The following is a 24,825-nucleotide window of genomic DNA, read 5'->3' on the forward strand; positions in this document are numbered from 1 at the left end:
TTTAATCCTTTTACATCCAAGCATTCATTTTTTGGAATTTACAAAATGTTTTTGCATTTTTGTTACTCAAAAATACATTAAAAACACAAATGTTAAAAAATCTTTATTTAAAAAAAAATTCAAATCTTTAATTTTTTTTGTGAAAAAATAATTCACTTCGTTCAGTATTTTCAGCCAAACTGATGCAGAGTATATTCTCACCTTCACGTACAAATTTTTTTTCTACAATTTTATTGCTAAATTTTATTTAATAAATCACATTTTTCCTGAAGGCACCTTCTCCTGAAAGTCATCCTAAAAAACCCCTGATAGTTCAACTCCAAGTGTTACCCTCTGATGAAAGCCCTCAAAGTTCACCATATTTCTAACTTAAAACTTATACAATCCTTCAAGTCAGAGAAGCTGAGGTCAAAGGAAAAATTCTACTGTTAGAAAAAGCAATCCACACATTTGTGGCACCAACGTCTGAAAGGGTTAAGCGGTACATCAGAAATCACTAAATCCCCTAAAAAAATGCCATATCCTTTTTAAAGAAGTATGCTTTCTTCCGATTTTCACCCGTGCAAACTAAGGGCACAGGGAAAAGTGTTCCATTGAGAAACAAACTTTACAAAATATTTAGGCTTGCCAATGCTAAAATAAGAGGCTTTTAAGGAGGCGAGGTATCTCGTCAATGCCACTTAAAGGGTTAACAAATTACAGCTGCCCGCTTGAAGCAATTTAATATTCTTCCACTCATGTCAGAAGTATGAATGTGCTTGGAAAAAAAATAATGTGGGAAATGACGTTTGAATGTTTATTTTACCGACGTCTACCCATACTTTATGGAGGTTATTTTCCTAGTTTTGTAACATGTATTTCAATAATGATACACATTCGCGTTTCATGCACAACTTAAATAAAGCAAAATAAGGTACCCAACCAGCTGATAAAAAAGAGAAAATTTGCACATTCGTGCCTCTGGAGGCATGCGACAGATGGTATGCTAAACATGTTTGTCGAGAATCTTGGAATTTCTTCACTTGGATCTCGTTTTTTCTTTTGAAAATCGGTCATTTTAGGTTAGTCACTGATTTCAAAACTACTTTCGATCATATATATATATATATATATATATATATATGCAAAAGATTAAGATTTCATTGGTTGAACCTTATTTAAAACTAAATTTTAAATTTTGAAATCAAAAAAATTTAATTTTAAATAAGATTGAGCCAATGAAATCTCAATATTTTGTTTCATTTCATGAACTGAACAGTTTCCTTTATTTTGAATCAATTTTTATTCAATTACATTGATGTCATAGTATTTTATCATGCGCGCAAGCCGTTTTTAATGCATTTTTTGAAAATTTGCAAAAAATTAAGTATTAGAGATACATAAAATTTTATACTGACATAAGATAGTAAAACAATCAAAAATATATGTAAGAAATTTGAAGTAAATCAACGGTTAAGTAGTATTTTTAATGATATTTCCACCAGAGCATAGTTTTTCAATATGTTAAGAAAAAGTGTGGGCCCCTTAACTCAATGAAAATATATAACTGCAACACAAACAATTGATCGATTAACCGACCTGATTAATCGTACCAGCCCTACATAAAACCCATCCACATTTCGTTCGATTAATACCGAAAAACAGAAAAAATAACGAAATGAAAGATTCCACGAACTTTTGCTATTACAACTGAGGTTAACATTTTCAAGACTTCAAGTATAAAAAATATAATCAGAATACAAATAAATACTCATTTATATATACACCCGAAGTTCTAAAGGTGACCCTATTTTATAGAGAAGAATACTGGAAATTGGGATCATGAATTTTTGGGACTGTGCCGATTCCTATCAAAAATATCCATTGTCCGCGAAATTGCCAATTACTGCATTGCGTATAAATAACCTTTGGTGGGAAATAAAGTGCTAATGTAAGTCTGCAGTGAATTAAAATGAATTTCACGATGGGAAAAAAGGAGTTAAATACAATGAACAAATGAAATGAATATTTATATTTATAGGTATACAAGATGCCTAAAAACTATATGCAAAATATTTCTATCCCGCGCGCGCGATTTCAGTAGATTCAGAATTAAAGTAAGCTTCATACAAAAAATACCGGCATATATATAATATATAACATTCGTTATTTTCGGGTTCCCAAAAGTTAGCTTAGCTCCAAAATATTTTAATTGAATGGGTGAATCATCTTATTTTAAAAACGGGACATTTTGATATACAAATGGGCAAAAATATACGGGGATATCCCGTACACGGGGTCATACGGTCATACCAATAAGCACGTTGGAGCTTGACATCGCAAACAACAGGCGAACATTTTCTTGATATGCCAGCTCTAATTTTAGGAATTTCTTTGGAAAAAGCCATAAAAAAACTGAAGCAGAAGCGATGGAAAAGTCTTGTTATATCCGAAGTCGTTGCGTTTTCATCGATGCTATAAGCAAAACAAATTCCCTAGAACTAGACGGATCATGCTGATTCCTTGGGAATACGTGAGGATCACGATATTATTTTAAAAAAAAGGTTCGTTGACATTATTTTCTATGGGTACCAACCCGGACCGCTAATTAGTGACGTTATAGTCAAGGTATCGTTGCAACCGAGATTGTTATAACCGAGTTAACTGTACTATGGCAAGCAACAAGAAAGTGTTCCGTCCTACTTGATTTTTTTTTATATTGCATAGAAGCACATAAAATATATAGATTGACTTATTCGAAATCAGTCGTTTACGCATGACAAGAATGACAGATTAGTCTGTTCGACTGTTGTGACGTTCTGGATGATGGATTGTGTTCCCGAAAGATTTCTGTCATAATTATTTTGCCGGATAGAAAATATTCTTCGACGTAATTTTTAGGATTTTTAGCTAATCTGTTGTCATTAAACTCATATAATTTTTATGATTTTATCGTATAATGATGTAATGGCTCTTAAACTGTTGCTGCGGATTCCTAGGGTTCCACGGCAATTTTCTAGGTGGTCAGTGAACGTATAATTTTTTTTTTTGTGGTTCACTCTCATAAAAAATTAGAAAAACGAGTGTAAATTGGTATTGGTGTTGTTAGCATATTTTAATTGGAACAATGCATCAATACAGCAATATCAATGCATCAAAACAGCGATTCAATTAATTGGAGTGGAGTTTTAGTTAGCTACAGTGGACAATTAAGGGTAAAATAGGTAATATTTTTCTGTATTTTATGTTACGTTGTCTGCATTTTATGTTACGTTGTCTGCATTTTATGTTACGTTGTCTGCATTTTATGTTGCGTTGTCTGCATTTTATGTTACGTTGTCTGTATTTTATGTATTTAATGTTATCTATAAACAGATAAAATCTTGCTTAGTAAAGTTGAATAGTTGTTACCTTGAATTTTGGTTCATTTCCCTTCAATTTGGTGCAATTTTCTAAATCTCTAAGCACGTAAAATTTCACAGCTTTCAGAAAATGGCACGGACAAGGAATCAACTCTAGATGAAAAGTATTAACCCTTTCAGACCCTGCATGCACAAATATGTGTGGGTTGTTTTTTCTCACTGTAGAAATTTGTTTTTGACCTCAGGGATTTAAGCCCTGGCTTAGAGAATTGTGTAAGTTTTGAGATAGAACATGGTGAATTTGAACTTTGGGGCTTTCATCAGAGCGCAGCATTTAAAGTTTTAGGGGATGTTAAACTTTCAGGGGATGTTTCAGATGGCTTCCAGGAGAAAGTACCTCTGGAAAATGTGTCATTTATTACACTGCTGGCCACCGTAAATGCAACACCCTGAAGGAAGCATGCAAATAATATGAAATTTACAACATGCATTAGCGGAGGTGAGATATGCAAATGATTAGAATTTCAGCGCAGACGCACATCACGCGCGCCTGTCGCGCCACTTCAAAGCGCTATTTAAGGCTTGGAGATTTCGACGATTTGAAGTACGGCAATTGTGTTTTTCTTGTGGTTTTTTCAAAAAAAACGATCATCTTTTGATCAAGTATCCGAGTTCGACAGAGGAAGGATAGTGGCCTACCGAGATTTTGGATTATCTTTCAGGGAAATCGGTAGTCGTGTTGGACGAAACCAAACAACTGTAATGCGGATATGTGATCGTTGGATGCAGGAGGGTACGACGGACCGACGTGTTCGATCGCATCCACCTCAGTGCACTACTTCACGTGATGACAGGCGTATTGTGCGTATGGCAGTGGCGGATCGCTCAGCCACATCACGAACCATAGCACCGCACATTCAGTCTGTACCGCATCATCCAGTGTCTGCGCGTACCATTCGACGCCGTTTACAGCAGAGTGGTCTGTCCGCAAGACGTCCATTGCTTCGTCTACCCTTGACGCAGAACCACAGACGTCTCCGCCGCCAATGGTGCGATGAAAGAAGGATGTGGACGGCACAATGGAATGAAATTGTCTTTACTGACGAGTCACGCTTCTGTCTGCAACACCACGATGGTCGGATTCGAGTCTGGAGACACCGTGGAGAGAGGATGCTGAACAGCTGCGTTATGCACCGCCACACTGGTCCTGCACCGGGTATTATGGTATGGGGCGGTATTGGATATCACTCTCGCACTCCTCTAGTACGCATTGCCGGTACTTTAAAAAGCCAGCGCTACATCTCCGAGGTGTTGGAGCCAGTTGTCCTTCCTTACCTTCAGGGCTTGCCCACAGCCATATTTCAACAGGATAATGCGCGACCACACGTGGCACGCATTGTCCAAAGGTTCTTCGTCAATCGCCAGATTGAATTGCTTCCCTGGACAGCTCGCTCTCCGGATCTTTCGCCGATAGAAAACATGTGGTCCATGGTTGCTCAACGATTGACCCAGATTACATCCCCAGCTGCCACACCAGATCAACTTTGGCAACGCGTGGAAGCTGCTTGGTCTGCTGTACCCCAACAACACATCCAAAGTCTCTTTGAATCAATGCCGAGGCGTGTGGCAGCGGTGATCTCCAACAATGGCGGCTACTCTGGCTACTGATTTTGGCAGGAACCACACTTCACAGAAGTCTATAAATTTAATCATTTGATGCTTGGTCAACATGTTATCTACAAAATAAATATTGTTGCGATATCTCTTGTCTTTCTTGGTGTTGCAATTTGGGTGGCCAGCAGTGTATATAAAATTTAGCAATAAAATTCTGAAAAAAAATGTATGTGAAGATGAATAGACCTTGCATATTAGCTGAAAAAATTTGAACGAAAGGAATTATTTCTTCACAAAAAAAAAAAAAAAAAATTGAAAATTTGAAAAACATTTAAAAAAAATGAAGATTAGATTTGGTAACATTTATGTTTTTAATACATTTTTTGAGTATCAAAAATGCAAAAACATGTTGAAAATTCCAAAACATGAATGCTTAGGTAATGGAAAGGGTGAAAACTTATAAAAATTTTATTACTTATAAAAATTAACGGACGTATTTTGTATTGAAATGATACTAAAAATGTACTCTTTCTAAAATACCGAAAAAATCGAAAAAAGAGATTAGTATAATGGAGTTTTTTCGATCATGTATATTCATCATTTGCCACATTTGGCATGTATATTTAAATATTCACTGGACCATAGAGGGTTAAGTATGATATTTTGTTCTTTATAGGCTCTAAAAAAACCTCCTATGTATAAATTGAAAGCCGTTTCATCCTAACATGATACGATAAACAGTCGAACTCCATTTATACGTCTTTGATTGATACGGATATTGCATTTATACGACATTTGGCCTCAGTCGAAATTCATACCTATACATTTTAAATTATTTTATTTATACGACTCACAACCTCAATTATTCTACGTTTTCATTTCGACTCGAACCCCAAATTTTTCGAAAATGAATTTCTATCCATCGAATATACGTTATTTTAGTAGATTTTAAAATCGCGCCGGTAAAATAGTTTTTCATGAATATTGACACCGTATATGGATAAATTTTTAGATGACTAAGGGACAAATACGAAAATAAGCATTGAGCCAAAGCTCTGATCATTTTAGAGTGAACATTTATGTGAAAATATATTGCCTTTTTCATGAGGATTCAGCAGGCGTGGCAAGCCCCTAAAAACGGATTTTAATTGTTTGAAATGTGACCATGTATCCTTTTAGAAGTTTTTTTGTCCACAGCACTACACCTGGAAGGTAGGAAAGTACATTGAAAGCATCTAAAAAGGTACAGGCCTTTTAATGTACAGTACACAGTATTGGTTCTTGCTTATAGAAAATTTTTTAAATGATTCAAATATTATCTGCTTTCTACTTAGATATAAATGTAGAAACCATTGAGCAGCAAAAAAACGACGGTAAGATCTTGTCAAAAAAGTTAGAATTTATATATATTTTTGAAATCTTAAAAAAGGAAAAATAACATAAGCGTACTCAAGATTCGAATAACAGTAATGTTATATCACACACACACAATCACGGTTTTTTAAGTAACTTATAACATGGTTTTAAAAAATTAAATTTTCGAGGTATTTTATTTTTCATGATTTTTTAGAATTTAAAACGCAATTTAAGCTATTGAATTACTGTATCATACTTTTTAAGTCTATGGGGTGGCTGCTTTTAAAGAAGTTTCGGTTATGCAACTTCCGTAGTCGTATAATTAACATCGTATAAAAATGGGGTTCATCTTGGTATTACAAACAAGGGTCCGAGAGGTCCAAGACCGGGATTACACTTAAAAGTTTTATAAAAATGCTCTCATCAAACTTGACAAACACAACAAATAAGCTTATTGGTTGCATTTGCTCCAATGTAATCGATAAGCTTATATTGGTTGCCTTTTTCAAGTTTTACAAAAGAACTTTTATAGTGTAATCCCGGCGAAAGAACCAATGGTCCAAGTGAGTTCTCACATTCACCAACAGAAAAAACGCATTAAAGATGAATTAAGTTAATTAATAAAGTATAATTAATACAATTGATGAACGATGACATCTACCATTCTTTCTGAGATCGTTCTCGACTAATTTGTAATTATTTATCGTGATGCAAAAAACATTAATTATAGTTCCAAGTCGTTTTTTGTTCCGGTTTTTGGGTTTTGATCATAGATACTAAAGTAGGGCCATAGTTACACAATAAAATATTTATAAAATTTAATTTATAGAACTTGAAAAATGCAACCAATAAGCCTATCGGTTACATTTGTCAAGTTTTACTGGCGTCAGAAAGGTTTTTCTGAAATAAACAATAATGGTCTTATGTATTATTCATATAATGATTCTTACTACGTTACTCAACAGACCTGTAAGACTTCTTCAATTCAGCTAAAAATCGTAAAAGTTTTGATTTCATTAAGGTCGGATTACACTATAAAAGTTTAATAAAATATATTTTACAAAACTTGAAAAAAACAACCAATAAGCCTATTGGTTACATTCGCTCGAATATAATCGATAAGCTCACTAGTTGTATTTTTCAATTCTTATAAAAGATCTTTTATCAAACTTTTATAGTGTACGGCCGGGATTACACTATGAAAGTTTGATAAAATCCCTTTTATAAAACTTGAAAATTCCAGCCAATAAAGCTCATAGGTTACATTCGAGCAAATGCAACTCATAAGCTTACTGGTTAAATTTTTCAAATTTTATAAAATAACTTTTAGAAAACTTTTATAGTGCAATCCAGGCCTAATGCCAAAATATCCATTATTTAATTTCTAACTATTGGGATATAATGAGCTGCTTTTGTTGATATTTTCTGAGCAAACAGACGAATTTATCACAACCTAAAAATCTGATATCTTTTATACCTAATCATTCTCGAGTTTATCTTTTTTTTTTCATTTTTTCCTGGTATTAGTTGGGAGGAAAAAAATCTATGACATATCTTATCGTACTAGAGTTAATAGTCATGGAAAGCAAAGGAAAAACAAAAAAAAACCTTGCATCTGAAATATGAGACAAACTGAATGTTTCGAAAATAAGATTTGCGAGTAGTTTTTTGAATAGCTTAGAATAGAAAAAGAGAAAAAAAAAAATACGCAATGTGTGCTATCGTATCGTTTCACACTGCGTTATTTTTATAAAATTTTATTGAAGATCACTTATTAGGCCGGTAGTACACTATAAAAGTTTGATAAAATCCCTTTTATAAAACTTGAAAAATCTAACCAATAAGGTTATTGGTTGCATTCGGTGACCTTATTGGCTGCATTTTTCAAGTTTTATAAAACGACTTTTACCAAACTTTTATAGTGTAATGCCGTTGTAATCAAGGACAGAATTTAGTTTGCATTCATTCGTTTTAACACATAAATTTAAGAATTTAAAATTTAAGTATTTTATTTTCTTATATAACTATGGAATTGTTGTCGCAGTTTCAATGAACAGGTTGAAGTATACCCAGAGCCGCCCTTAGGAGGTATGTGACAGGTGCGGTGGCAACGGGCCTTGTGTTTTGAGGGAGGGCACACACTTACGACAATAATAATTTCTTTCATAAATTCAGAATTTTCATCCATTCTGGAATTCTGAATCTTCAACAATTAATAAAAGCTTCATTTTTATCATTTCTGGAATTATTTCTTTCATAAATTCCGAAATTTCTCCAATTCTTTAATTCTGAATTTTCATCATTCCTGGAATTATTTTGTTCATTTATTTCGAATTTGTATAGGTGCTAGAATTTATCTATGTCAATTATTTTTCTCATTTTCGATTCATCGATTATCAATTTTTATTAGTTTTCACACAATTTCTTTCATTAGGACTTAATTTTAATTGGTTTTGGAATAATTTCTTTTATCAATTTAAAATTTTCTTCAGTTCAAAATTTACATCAACTATTTTTTTTGTTAATTTACATTTTTAATTGCGTCTATATTTTTTTGTATGGATATTTTTTATCATTCCTATATATTTTGTAATAATGTATAAATTTTTGGATGCCCGACTCCCTCTCCCTCAGAATATATAGAATCTGGGCTGGGGGGTCCAAAATTACGCATTGAGACGTCTCTGGCCCCGCTATTATTTTCGCTATTTATTTTTAGATGTTTGGATATTAGAGGTTTTAATACAATTAATTTCCAAATTAATATGGAACATGTGTCTTGTAGAGAAACAAAACATTTCGCCTATATTTTAGATACATGACAGTTATCTTGATACTTATAGGCATTATTTTTAGCAACAGAACCGGAATAACATGGATGGACAAACAATTGGTGTCTTTCCCAGAGAAAGAGATATAATCCACAACATTAACCTAGCTACGCTCCAGTAAGTTTGACAATGTACTCGCTCTGAAATTATTTGCTGAAAAAAAAAAGCCCGATAGTGTATCTGTGTGGCATGGAATAATCTTGCTGAAAATTTACAGACCGAACATTTTTCTTGAGCGTGTGTATACGCTCAGGGTGATTACAGTATATAAGAAACTTCGAAGAGAATGGCCGTCATGAACTGGAATATTTTTTAGGGGAAAGCTCGATTGCAAATTCGATACCAAGACGAAGAAGGACTCTCTCTCTCTCTCTCTCTCTTTTTTGGTGGATGAAGTGCGCAGTGAAGGAGGAAACAGAAAGAAAAGACATTGAAGTGAGGAGGGAAGACGGACACGAAATTTTTTTTATATGTACTTATTTTCTTAGGAGATACGAAGAAAGAGAAAACAGAGGAACACACACATACATACATACACACACACAGCATAGCCAGCGCTCCTAGCGTTCAATAAGAACAGGTTATGAAAACCCCGTTAAGAAAAAGTTCTTCTCTACATCTTACCCCACCCTAAAACTCAGCAATCGCCATTTTGGGAAAATCGTGTACATTTCAAATCGAAATAAAAGAGATTCTGCTGCATCACTAAAGGTCATCAACAGCAATTAGACACTTAATCACGGTGAACTGGCTGGGATGAGCATACAGAAAGCGATTGATTCAATCTGAAATTTTCGATTTATTTCACTTGAAATAAATAGAATCCTTCGAACGTGAATAAGCCATTTTCTTATTTCATCCGGATTGAGGATAGCTGTAGTTGACACTCATGCCCTTGTCGGGGCTTTTAAGGTTCTCTTTTCCCGTTCGCTCATCGGAGAAAAAAATCTGTTCTATCTGGGATTTTTTTATTGCCAATCTCTAACTAGATTCTTCGTAAAAAAACTACTAAAAACCTTACCAGAACGACAAGAATCCATTAGAATCATTATTATTATGAAAATGTACAGTATATTATGTAAATAATATTTTTAAAAAATGAGTGAGATGAGCTAACAGAAACTATGTGAATATAATATCCATAGTATACAATTTAAGAACTTTTATCAATTAGAATTCGATTTCCATGTCTGTTTGCTGACCACCTATCCCATCTTCACGGACGGTTGAGAAACACTGATATCTCTCTCTCTCTCTCTCTGAATCATTCAAACACAGTTTCAACTAAACAAAATATAATAATACCAAACATTTTCTCTTGCCCATCACATCTGAGTTACAAAAAGGCATAATAGGAATATAGTAGAGCCTTCCTTATACAAAATAAGGGGGGGGCTGCTGAACCTATTTCGGGGTAATTTCTACGGTAAATTTCTATGTAGGGCTGTAAAAAGGCTTATATAAGAGAGGGGTTTTGAAGCTTGTTTCAATCTGAAACTTTCGATCCGAAATTTTATTTAAAGTAGAATTATCCTCCCGAGGCGAGCAAGCCATTTTATTATTTGATCTGTATTGAGGATAGCTGTAGTTGACAGCTATCCTCAGCCCTTGTCGGGGCTTTTAAGGTTCTCTTTTCATTTTCGCTCATCTGAAAAAAATCTATTCTACCTCCGGGACTTTTTGCATTGCCAACAATCAAAGATTCTTCGTAAAAAGAACAACTAGAAACTGGACCTAAACAACCAGAATCAATTTTAATCATTATTATCATGAAAATATATAGTTTATAATTATTCTACTAATAATTATAAAAAAATTTGTAAAATCACATGCCTATAGACGAAAATATTTAGCAAGTTGTCTTACATATATATCCACGAATTTCTGCTGAAGTTTATGAAGACATTGAAATGAAACCACAGTAAAGAAAAAGTTCTTCTCTACATCTTACCACACCCTAAAACTCAGCAATCGCCATTTCGGGAAAATCGTGTACACTTCAAATCGAAATAAAAGAGATTATACTGCATAACTAAAGGTCATCAACAGCAATTAGAACAGAAAGAGATTATTTCGAACCAAAACTTTCGATCTGAAACTTTATTTAAAGTAGAATCATCCTTCCGACATGAATAAGAAATTTTCCTATTTGATCCGGATTGGAAATAGCTGTAGTTGGCACTGCTGCCCTTGTCGGGGCTTTTAAGGCTTTTTTTTCCCGTTCGCTCACATGAGAAACGAATTTAATCCATCTGGGACTTTTTGTGTAGGCAGCAGTAAAAAATTCTCCAACTAGAAACGGGATGTAAACAACTAGAATCAATTTCAATCTCATTATTGTCGTAAAAATATATCTTCGAAATATGCTAATAATTATAAAAATTAGTTAAATCGCATGCCTATAGGGGAAGATGTTCAGCAAGTTGTCTTTCATATCCACGGATTTCTACTGCAGTTAACGAAGCCACTGAAATGAAAACTCTGTTATGAAAAAGTAAAATTTTTACATCTTACCCCTTCCTAAAACTCGGTAATCGTAATTTTGGGAAAATCGCGTACATTTCAAATCGAAATAAAAGATATTCATCATTAAGGTCATCAACAGCAATTAGGCACTCAATCACGGTGAGCCAACAGAAAGCGATTGTTTCAATCTGAAATTTTCGATCCGGAATTTTATTTAATGTAGAATTATCCTCTAGACGCGAACAAGCCATTTTCTTATTTGACCCGTATTGAGGATAGCCGTAGTTGACACTGAAGCCCTTGTCGGGGCTTTTAAGGTTCTCTTTTCCCGTTCACTCATCTGAAAAAAATCTATCCCACCTCCGGGGCTTTTTGTGTTGCCAATCACCAACTAGATTCTTCATGAAAAACAACTAAAAACCGGATCTAAAACAGTTAGAATCCATTTGAATCATTATTATCATGAAAATATACTGTATACATATATTATGCTAATAATTATAAAAAAAAAATTGTAAAATCACATGCACATGGAGGAAAATGTTTAGCAAGTCAGCTTCAATATCCAATGATTTCAGCCGAAGTTGATAAGAGAGAGTCGCTGAAATTCAGTGAAATGTTTGCGTTTTGTTATCCCACAGTTTTTCCAATTTTTTTTTTCAGGATCGATGTAAAATTTTCGAAATTATTACAGCACTTATTTTTTCCCGAGTTATATCAGCAAGAATTCCAAAACAGCATTCACTATATCTGCACTGATTTTGTTTGTATATTTTCTATTAACAAGATTTAACCGACTGAAAATTCTGGCGCTCTGCGTAGGACCAAATTAGAAAAGTCTTGGCATAACAAACTGTACATTTAGAGGAATTTTGTCATTCACTCTTGACCTCATTTAATTTTTCATTCGAAATTTAATGATAAAATGCATCGGAGAACGTTTTTTTATGGGTCATTCTAACGAAATTGGCCTAAAATTGTGTCCCCAGCAGTTTATATTAAATATCTTTGACACAGAACTTTTTTTTCATCACTTTCTATTTCTATTCCAGTTTCTGAAAAATCGCCACTCCGTTTTTCATTTTTTTCGTCAATAGATTTTTTAAAAATTTGTTTGGACAAATTTTTATTTGTTAAGGAAACATGTCCTTCTCCTGGCTGTCCCCTGCCCATTTCTGAAACTTTAAAATGATAACTGTCTATATCCTAAAACATAAAATATATTCCTTTTTTTAATAATATATATTTTTAGGACCAATGTACTTTCATATTTCACCTTTTTCATAATTTTAAATATTTTTTATCAATAGTTTATAGCCAAATGAAAATTTACCCCAGCTTTTTCCGCCATATATGGCATTTGGAAAACATTGGTTCAAATCCTACAACACAAGTTGCCACCTATCAAATTTTGTATTGAAAAGGTTAAGAAGAATGTAACCATCACTCGAATCTCCCTTTAAATAAATTATAACTGTAAATTAATTCACAAATTAGATTTATTTGGGAAAAAAGAGGCGAGTGAGAGACTTTATTAAATGCCCTTTTCCTGACAACTTTTATTGTGAGAAATATATAATTGAAAATTATTTCCACTCTTTATATACCACCTTTCAGTTCAGAGACATCTGTTATTTCTGAAAAGCACATGTTTTCAACGTTCTTAGTTTTTGATCAGTGTTGCAAAACATGTGAAAATACCTTTCTCCTGGCATTAGGAGGTTTGATCATAAGTTAAGGAGGAAAAAGTAAAAAAAAATCGAAATTTCTTGGTTGCAACATCAAGCTGCAGTAATGTTTCATCTATATACTTTGCTTTGAGAGTGCACATCTTGAGAAAAACAGAGACATGTTAGAAATCAGTTGTCCCCATAAAATTGATGAAAAAAGGAGCGAGAAACACAAATAAAAATGCAATTGACGAAAAAAATTGTTTAGAGTATTAGTGCTTGTCCAAGTTGAAAAGGAGCTATCAAAACACATGGAACATGTTGCGATTATCAAGTATAAATATCAAGTGCTGAAACGGGCAAAATGACTCGTCGGATTTTCCCATCTCTTAACATGGTTAAGTTCAAATTAGTTTTTTCACCATGAATTTTTAACAAACTTAATGGATAACTATATTTCACTTATTAGCAGGTAAAAAAGTGTCCCTAAGAATTTTTTCGGATTTTTTGGTTGAATTTTTTTTTTTTTTGGTCCAATTTCGTGAGAATGACCCTTATAGGAATTTACATAGATATTTGAAAAGAATCCATATATATATTATTGGAAAAACAAAACTAGATTACAAAACCACACAGGAAAATTTTAAAAGACTGGATTTCCCACTAGCAACTAAATTGCTATTTCTCCAACTCAATGGCCTTGCAAAATGACTAGATTTGGTCGTCAAACAACCAAGGTGACAACAGTGCTTTTTATGGACTCATAGACAATGCATGCCAAACTAATGAACACGTCATAGAAAACACGTCTCTGAAAAAAAATTTCAAACCCAGAAAAGCATTTTTTATATTAGTAATTTGCGATTAATGATTTTGTGAACAAAATGTGACGAAATAGTTTTCCTCTTACAGTTCAGTATTTCTTGACTCATCCGTGATGGCGCTTACGTTTTTTTAAAACAATGAAATTTTACAGTGATAAAAAACAACCTGATCCAAAAAATTAATAAGAACATTTTTACACAACATTCAAACACTAACGAATTAACTTATATTTTAACTATTCGTGAACTAGGTCTGAGCATTTTCTAACAAGAAAAGTAAACTTTAAAAGGTTAACGTTACATCAAGAAATATAGCACAAGTTTATATTTATCGAGGAAAGGAAAGAAAGTTCAAGCACAGCATCAAAATAAAAGTGTGAACTAATTAATGAAAATTGTTTCTATAAATGCAAATGTAATTCCTGAGTAGGGTATGTTCATGGGAGGGCCCCCAGGCTGGGATGTTTGGCGGGCCCCCAATCAAGACTTTCCATGGGCTCCTTCTGTAAAATGAAAAAAATGATAGTAATTTTCCCGGGGACCCCAGGGCTGGAGCCCTGTCAGCCCCACCCTTGTGGGGGTATGTTGTAATAAAGATTGTAATCATTAAAAAATTAAGAAAGTACAAGGTGCGATTATTCTGATATGTTTTCGCAAAATATGCTTCATGTTTGTAACATATAAGTACAATATTATTTTTAAAAAATGTAGATGCAGTCGGTGGGAATTTCAGTTTGGATATGCAACGATTAACATCGTAAGTATCGTACGATCTAACCGTAAACTTACGACTTTACTGTGACGCACAAAACTTTCCTTTAAAAATAAAATGAGGAATTTTAAGAGAAACCTGTGTGTGAATAATCTTAAAAGCGTAGCGTTTAATATACATCTATAAGCTATATTTAACTCTGAAATGATTCGTTTCTGACACACTAGGTCATATTTCCATTAAGAGTATTGCTCAAAATTGACACTGAATCAACGGGCTGCAGACAATCAGGATTTCGACCAAGGACAGCGGTCATCCTGACGTCCCTTTGAATGGCCAATGCTGATTTCCATGATTTAATACACTATATAATTTTGCTGTTTTCTTGGGATGCGTTTCGATAAACGAGGGACCATTGTCAAATTGTGTGATAGTTAGTATTCGTAGATCCGTGACGAACTTTGCATGGTTTGCAACTTCCTTTGAGAGTCCGACCATCGACCCAACTCTTGCAGACTAACATTAAAAAATAATAATAATAATAAACCAAAAATAAGGTAAAGAAAAACGTATATACGATTATATGATGGAAACCGGTTCCATCGAGCATGCCCGTTAAATTCACGGCAGTTTTTTTTTCTTGTTTTATGTTTTCTTTTATGTATTACTGTGGTCTATGTCGTGTCCACCTATCATTCATGGCCAAACACGACAAGAATGATTACGGGACATACATTCGAAAATATATCACCAATTATAGAGATAAGACCATCGCCGCATTAGATTTTTGATTATGACCTCACACATATAAACGCCTGGTATTTATCCCAAGAAAAATACAATTTTATACTAAATGCTTGTCTGACCCAACTACGTATTCATTTTGTTCACAAAGATGGTCTTTTATCGATATGATTTTTCTGGAAGCCATTTGATTAATTCTAATAAATTCTAAAACTCGTAATTGAAGAAATAATAATAATTCTAATTGGTTCCACAGTTCCAGTCTTATGTTTCCAATTAAATAACGATTATGTCGATTAATTACTAATCTGAATTTTTCCAGCAAAATATGGAAAAAATAATTACATGCGTTTGGAATTATATAAGAAGCTACTGTGAATCGCTATTTATGCGGGGTGCATAGTCCCTTCATTCTGGAATAACTCACAAACAGGGCCGTAACTAGGATTTTTGCCGCCCCCACAGCTTTAAAATTCGATAATTTTGTAACGGTGTTCTTTGCTCCCAGCTAAAACTGCCGTCCCCCTAAATTTTGCCGCCAGGGCAGTTGACCGCTCCCCGCCTCCCTCTAGTTACGGCCCTGCTCACAAACCCCCTAGAACAGCGGTTCTCAACCGGTGCTCCGTGAGCACATCTCAGGGGCTTTGCGGCCATGCGAAGAAAATAAAATAGATTAGTGAATTTGATAAAAATAAAAAAATACTAAAAATTGCTCCGCGAATCAAAGAAGGTTGAGAACCGCCTTCCTGGAAGAATACTTCTAATCGGTAAAAGCATTCAAATAACGCGTAGACCTCAGTTGTTCATATTGCGAGGGGTTGTATAGTTATTAAAATAAAACAAAAGAATTTTTCATTTGGTCGCACTATTCTAAAAAACCTAATTAGAGAGAAAGTCTCTCTAATTAGGTCTCTCCTGTCTCTCCAGAGCCCAACAAAAAAAATTCCATGTTTGTGTAATATTCGGTGAAAAATATTTCAATTCGAAAATCGCTTAAAATGAGGGGAAAGAACAGCATGTGAGAAGCGTAGAATGAGCTTGTGTGTGTGTGTTTTCGTTAGTTTATTTAGTTCTTCCCTTCATTTTCAATGTTTTTCGAATTGAAATATCTAAGCTAATTACTGCACTTAAAAACGTGAAACTTTTTTGTCCGGCTCAAGAGCGACAGGGCAATTTTATAATTGACTTTTTAGGACAGGGTGACCCCCAAAGCAGAATGTGCCGAAATTCTGCGACGTACGTCGCAGAACAATTACCGCTACTGCAGAACAATTTGGAAGAATTTTAAGAAAAAGTGAAAAAAAACACTATTACATGTATGGGGATTTTTTCCACAGAACATTTCCAGTCAGCCGAGGGCTCGTCGCAGAACAGTACTAAACATTCTGCTTTGGGGAGGGTGACTAAGTAAAAAGTTGTTTTTCAATTTTAATAACTATATAACCTCGTTATATGAATGACGTATCTGAGGTCTACACGTTATTTGAATACTTTTTCCAATTGGAAGTATTCTAGGATCAACGGTTCATGAATTACTCCACTAAGATAAAGGGACTTTCCCATGTACCCTGTATAAATATTATCGTCTCATTAGATTTTAATTATGGTTTTTAATAACATATACACAAAAGCTCAGTAATTGTCCCTAAAAAAATACAATTAGATAATACATAAAACTTGTTTGATCTAACTACGTATATATATATTTTGGGCCTTTGTAACAAAGACTTACCGATATTAACCATTACATTGATGATTTTTTTGGAAGCCATTTGATTAATTCCAAAACTAATATTGAAAAATAATTTTAATTGTTTGGAATTATATAAGAAACTGGTTGGAGTTTTTTATATAAGATAAGTTAATACATATCACATCCCAGACTTTTGCTTACGATTATATCAATTAATCACTAATCTCAATATTTCTAATAAAACACGATCAAAATAATTACGTATATACATTCGGGATTATATGACAACCTATATATCGCTAACCATATAGTTATATAGAGAATCTCATCGTTACATTATATTTCTGACTTTGATTTCATAAATAACGAGTATTCGTCAAAAAAAATACAATTTATACTAAATAAATTCTTGTCTGATCTTCAAATATTAATCTTTTGCTGACCTTTAGAACGACACACTTACCAATATTAACCTTTTAGCGGCCAATGTTCCCAATTGGGAACATCGGTTTTATAAATTAGAACAAAAATATTTTTCGTACATTGAAGCATTTGATTTTTTTTCCTGAAGGTGTGACATTGCAAACTTAATTTTTTTTTAAAAATTCATTAATTTCAACACTTTTTTATGTTATAAATTCAATTTTTTCAAATCACCCGTTTTAAGGAACAATAAAATTTAATTTTTTTTGTTTTAAATTTTAATGTTGTTTCTATGGCCATGGGCAAGTACAGAAAAAACATGCTAGAATTTTTTTCCAGAAATTTTTTTGAATGATATATCTAAACTAAAGGATCTGAAGCGGAAGGAAATCAAAGGAAAAAATTAGAAAAATCAATCTAATTCTTAATTCGGCCGGTAAAAGATTAACTATAATACTGTTTTCCTTTTTTTTCCCTAGAAGTCATTGGATTAATTCTAATGAATTATAATAATCTTATTCACGAAATATTTTTTATTTGTTTTTGCGTTCCAGCGCTTAATTAATTTTTTCCGATTGACGAATCTTATTTTTTTACGTGAAAAAAAACGAAAAAATCGTAATTTCATTTTCCATTATAAGAATAAAAAAATGTTGCCTACGATAAAATACGTAACCGTTCTGCCAAAATATAAAAAAAAACCAAAAAAACTGATAAATAAACTTTTATCTCCGTGAAAAAGAATTATAAAACCCAATATTATAATTATTATTATCGTATATTACGACTACTATCAGAAATCCAACGATATATAATATGATTATTTTAATGATCAAAGGCCGAATTTTTTTACGGACATACCGTGTTTTTTTTGTAGGGATTTGGTATATAGTCTTTTTTTTTTTTTTTTGTATTATCATTCTGATATTACATATTATAAGTCTAAAGATTTCATGGAAAGTTTTCTTATGTGAAAAGGGAGATAAGAATAGATGATAGAATATATGTCTCTTTTTCCGTTGCAACTAAATACTGCTCTCTTGTTATCAATCGACCAAGTGCTTACAATGCTTCTAACTCAGTGACTTGTCATTTGATTCTTATGAAAATATATAACGTTATCTCAATCTTTAGGCAAGTATAAAAAAAAGCCATTTTTATAAAAGCAACGTCTAACGAATACTTTTTATTATCATTATTCGAACGAATATCGTGCATATAATAAGGATTATATCCTAGTGGTAGTCACGTGTTTTTCCCGTTACCATGGAAACATTTGATCTCGTTGTGACATAAGTGAATCGTTAAAATGAAACGAAATTCGAAAATGGCTATGAGAGTTGTAATTTTTCCAGGCAGACACTGTTGCCATTTTTGGTTCTAAATTGCAAGTAGACGACATTCAAAATTGTCTGTCTGTGGATGAAGTGGTGGATTGTGGAAGGGGGGGGGGCTCACCGGAAGTCCCTCTCTCATCTGTGTGGCCCCTTTTCTTTTTTTTTTTCACCTGCACCTTATCACGTTGAAAACACTGTTAACTTCCTGTACGCGCACCGACCTACGACAGGGCTCCTACCAAACACCTGCATCATCATCAGCATCAGCAACAACGGCCCTGAATTCCCCCTTGTAAGCTTCGGCAACGTTTTCCAACAACTTACTGGGGTTGCTGAAGATGGAGGTGGGGGAGGGGGGGTATTGCAAACAAACTATCTGCGTATTCCACACCATTCGAACAACTAAAACTTGATACAAAAATTGCCACGTTTTTAAGACAAATAAATTCAATTGGTCGAATGGTATTTGTCTTGAAAACGTGGCAATTTTTGTATAAATTAAAACCAGGCAAAGTTTCTCATTTTTGTGATAACTTATTTTATTTTGACACAGGCAAAGTGGACTGAACGTGCGTTTTCAAACGAACGTGTGTGCATGTGTGTGTGTGGGAGGGGAGCATCAAGACTGAATGTAAAGCTTGGTTATATAGATAGATATCCCGTCCAGCCGCCCATATAAAGAAGTTCGATCAATGTTCGTCACGTGTCCCTAACAAACTCTATAACCCTATAACCGACGTTTGATTTGCGTGAGCTTAATATAAGTCCATCACGTGACGTTTTTAATGACGTAAAAATGCATGACTGGCATGAATATTACGTTTGGCTCCACATACTCGTAATACTTCATGGTCATCAAACTGTTGTTGCTCAACCCATGATCCCGCTGGCCAAAAATGTGGCTCTCAAAATCTGCTGTGATGCGCGATGTAATTCGATTATCAATCAATAAATATGTATATAAATTATGAACTGGCTGACATTAAACCCAAAACATTTAAAAAGGAATGGAATCAATGTTAACACGAGTGTATATTCACTCTTTGTTAGATCGAATAATGGTTAACCTGATGGGGGACCGTTTTCTAGTTCATTCGAGCTTTCGCTTCGGATGCCAAGGAGTGTCAAATGAATACTGCATCAAAATCCAAAAGTTAATGATGAAAGTCGTTGGTTTGAAATCATCATTATATATGCCATATAAAAAGAAACAAACAAAAATCACAATTATATACTGTTTCATTCAAAACCAGGTTTAGGCATTTTGCTTTACTCTTTACCTGTAAATCCCCCCTCCCAACAGAGAGGCGATAAGGCTCTGTCCAAGAGGCCGACAGATCGATAGATAATTTTATTATAAATTCACTAGAAATAAATGTAGAGGACCGTTTCAAATTCCTGGATGGCGGAAGCCACAGCTAGAAACTCTAGCTTGGGTACTGTTTTATGTATAAGTAAGATTAATTTTTGATGTGACACATGAATAAATTGATAAAATTTCTAGCGAGACTTTCTTGAGCAGATAGAATGAAAAGGAAACAATATATGCAATAAGATCTCGTCTTAAAGCTCCTGTGCATCCTTCACAACTTCCTTAGATCGTCCATAGTTTTATTTCATTGTGGATCTCGACCCATTATCAAACCATTTAAGTGGCTCGTGATCTCGGTAAGGTTGAGCACCCCTGACTGAAATGGAGCATCAACAGATAAGTTGCAGAAATCCGCTGATGCTGGCAGAAATAAGTCTCTAGGACAGGGCTTCTCAAAATTTTGTGACTCACGACTTCCTTGTCCTAACCACAGTTCATTCGCGGGTCCAGTAGATATTCTTTTGCATTCATAAAAAAAACAACTCCAAAGCACTGACAACAGGAACACATCAATATAGACAGCACACTACGATGCCCGCAGGAGCCGCGACGCACACTTTGAGAACCAGTGGTCTAGGAGAAGAAGAAAAACCAAATGCATAGGTGTAACGACGTTAAGCTAGTGCTCTTCTTCTGGACACCATGGACTGGCTACGGAGGACGGTGATCTAAATCATCTATTCAGTTTTTGAATCTTACATAGACAAATTATCACTCATCTAACAAGATTGATTTCTACTCTGCATTCACAAATGTCTGGCGTATGCGCACGAAAAATGTACAAGAATTAAGTTACATTAAAAAATAATATGGAAGGTTCTGTATATTTGGAAAGCTACTGATCAAATACACAATGCAGGGACGTACCGTGGGCTGCAGGAGTATCGGGAAAGATTAAGATATGAGACCTGCATGTTGATCCTTCTACATGTAATTAGCTTAACTAAGGATGCCCTGAATCTTGGAGCCCCGGGGCTTTGGGCGTGCATAAGAGACCTTCTAGTTTGAGATTTGAAGTAAAAATTCTCAACTCTTATAGAAATGGTTCAACAGTTTCTTGTACGGGCCTGATACGAAGCTACATTTAAATATGTCATTTGAAATAAAGTAAAACCTCACTTTACGTTCACCTCTATAAAGAGAGCACTTCTCCGAAGGAACATTTTTATTTAAGAACGGGGAGTGAGCCTCTCAAAATAAGAAACATGGGAAAAATGAAGGAAAAAAACCTCTGCAATTTTTTTGAAATAAAAACTCAAAATTCTTTCTACTAAAACATTGATAGGATTGAATTCATGCTTGTCATAAGGATATAAATCACTGATTTCAGTACGGCATAAACGTAAGAAGAATCATATAGAACCCCTCACCTTTTCCACATCGGAAAAAAAGTTCAACACGAGTAACTTTGTCCTTCCAGGAGAAATTAAAAAGAGAAAGATCTAATCACCAATTTGCGTGATTTCACCGATATCGCTAATGATTTTCACCAGAGAGAGAAAGCTCGTCTTTTTTATGGTAATCGATACACCTATTTGAGTTAATGCTAGTGCCGTTATCTGGACGAAGAATTTCAACCAATTCGCTTGTCTTTGTGAAAGTATTGACAAGCGCATGGAACTAAAGCGAGAAGGAATAAATATTCTTTCGATAAATTCAATAAGTATTCCAGTGGGAAAAGAATTTGCATATTTAAAAACATTTTCGATCCTCCAAGTTCTCTGACGTGGAAATAAAACGTTTCACTGGTGGATCATACGAGGTTTCTTCTCGCTCAATATCCATAATCCATTCCAATGACCTTTAAACAGACCAGGGCTTGACAAATGGAGAAAAAATTTAGGCACCAGCCAAATTTCTTAGGGGCGAAGCATCTCCCCCCCCCCCACCGCGAGAAAAACTGTCGGAAATCGATCCCCCCTTCCCCGACATCATGTCTTGGTGACCTTTCTCCCTGTTAGGAGACCCACTGGCATGAATTTCGAAAATTTTGTATTACCCTCAGCCAGGGCCGTAACTAGAGGGGAGGAAGGAGGCAACTGCCCCAGGTGGAAGAATTTAGGGGGGGGGCGGAAGTTTTAGTTTGGAACAAAGAACACCGTTACAAAATAATGTTTGCCTGGGCGGCAAAAATCCTAGTTACGACCCTGCCCTCAGCTGGGTCAGAACGAGAGTAGGGCACCTGCTCGAGCAGCAAATTCCAGGAAAGAACAAAAATACAATAATCGCATTTTGCGTTGGGGGGCAGCAAAATCTTGTTCGCCCTCTCTCCACAACAGTGCCGTTTTAGAGCGTGGGCCTACCCGGGTACGGCCCGGAGGCCTCAAGTGCAGAGAGGGCCCTCATGAAAACAAGATCTGGTTAAACATTTCGAGAGCAAGCATGCAATTTGGTGGGAAGACATTTCTAGCGAGGTAGGGGGCCGGAAATATCACTTTACCCGAGGCCCATGATACTCTCAAGACGGCCCTGTCTCACGAAAGTCCTAGTTACGGCCCTGGCCGTCAGATTTCAAAAAAAAGAAAGAAAAAAAAATTCACACACAAAAAACTTTAGGCGCCAATTACATTTTTCTTAACGCTATGGTGACCTGGCGCCCGGGATCAGATGATTATTCGACGATGATGAAAGCCGACGACAAATCAAAATAAATTCTTTTTGTGTTTTAAATACCTCTAAACTTTAATTCTTGCATCAGGGATCAGTTTCGTTTTCGTCACTCACGGAGTCATTGTCTCATAATCGGTTTTCATCTACATATGAAAAATCGGTGAATGGCAAGAAAGTGAACTTAGAACAGTGGTTCTCAAAGTGTGGGTCGCAACCCCGAGGGATCGTGCCACTGAACAAGGGGGGGGGGGTCCCGAGAGAAATTTCAAAACAAAAATGTCTTGATAAGGAATTTAATTTACTCTTTTGCAACGTAAATAAAAATAAAAATGTATCAAACTAATGCTTCAACTTTCAACTGAGCTATTTAACGTATATTATGTATTATATACAGTCGAATTCCATTATAACGAGACTGGAGAAATTCCTTCGTTAAAACAAAATATCGTTATAAAGGAATTCCAGGTCTTTGCATTGTTCCTATGTAAACTTATTTGGGGATAGAAAAGTGTTCGTTAAAACGAGATTTTTTCGCTATAACGGTATTCGTTAAAACGGGATTCGACTGCATACTAAAATTCTACACCTACAAAAGAAATCAATATAGATTAGAATTAATCAATATATTAAAAAGTTATTTTAAATTGCTTTTAAAAATTATAGTAATTCGGGGGAGGGATGTTGCCATGGAATTTACATCGAATGTGTGGTCGCTAATTAAAATTAAATTCTTCAAAAAGGTGTTAGTTCTTCAAAAATTGTGGGAACTACTGCCTTAGAACTACTGTCTTACAACTTCGCTCAGCTAATGGCCACCAGTCTGTATTTATACAGTATAAAACGCTTACTCGCTGAATCACGACATCAATGTTAGTAAGAAGCAGAGGGTATGGCCATGGATGCATAAAGCCCTGAATAATATTCTAGTCTAGTAAGAACCAGATGACACCGTTCCAGTTGAGTTCGATTAGACAAAACCTTCCACATATAACGGAGACTCGATAGTCTACGCCAGTGTTTCTCATCCGGCAGGCCGCGGGCCTGACATTATTCACACCGGGCCGTTTTATTTTTTCCCCATTCATTTTCTGTTAGTCGTGTATTTGACCGGGCCTTCCACTTTCAAAAATAAATGAAACCGAGCCGCGGGCTGCCAAAGGTTGATAACCACTGGTCTAAGTCATGTGAATGCTTCATATATGTCCACATAAAATCCAATTCCAAAATATTCAAGATATAATACGGGAAAATTAATTGGAAAAGTAAAATTCATAGAAAGATTTTGATATTAAATTGATATTTACTGGTTTTTATACTTGTCTGAAACAAACTAACAGATCATAGGTAACTTTAAAAGTTTTTATTTAAATCATTATTTTAGTATTATCACCTTCTAGATCCATACTCTGGCCCCAGGGTTTCAGAGATCGATCTTATAAAAAATTTTCATTATAAATTTAGTTTTGATTTAATTCAATTCAATGAGTAGAAAGGGGTCTCTCTCTCTCTTACGTGGGTCAGGGGCTCGGACAAGACGGAGGGTGGGCACGAGAAGAAAATATGGTCCGAAGAGGGCCATGAGCTGAAGAGGTTGAGAAACTCTGTCTTAGATGATTATATAACTTCACTCAGCTAATGGCCACTAGTCTTTATCTTTACAGTATAAAAGATTGCTCACTGAATCATGACGTCAATGTTAGTTAGAAGCAGACACCGTTCCAGTTCAGTTCTGTAGACAAGAAGAAGACTTTCTACATATAACGGAGACTTGATAGTATGTCATGTTTATGAAGCATATATCCATATAAAATCCAATTCAACATTTTGCAAGA

General features: G+C 34.7%; 1 protein-coding gene across 6 annotated transcripts in view; it reads right to left on the reverse strand.

The window, feature by feature from the left end:
• The window catches only part of LOC149072557 (bromodomain adjacent to zinc finger domain protein 2B-like), a 339,679-nt gene that overhangs the window by 309,542 nt on the left and 5,312 nt on the right, over nt 1-24,825 (reverse strand). The window lies entirely within an intron of this gene.

This window comes from Pholcus phalangioides, unplaced genomic scaffold (assembly GCF_987345545.1).
Source record: "Pholcus phalangioides strain wild (caught in Gottingen) unplaced genomic scaffold, Ppha-v1.0 ptg000017l_1, whole genome shotgun sequence".
NCBI classification, from domain to species: domain Eukaryota; kingdom Metazoa; phylum Arthropoda; class Arachnida; order Araneae; family Pholcidae; genus Pholcus; species Pholcus phalangioides.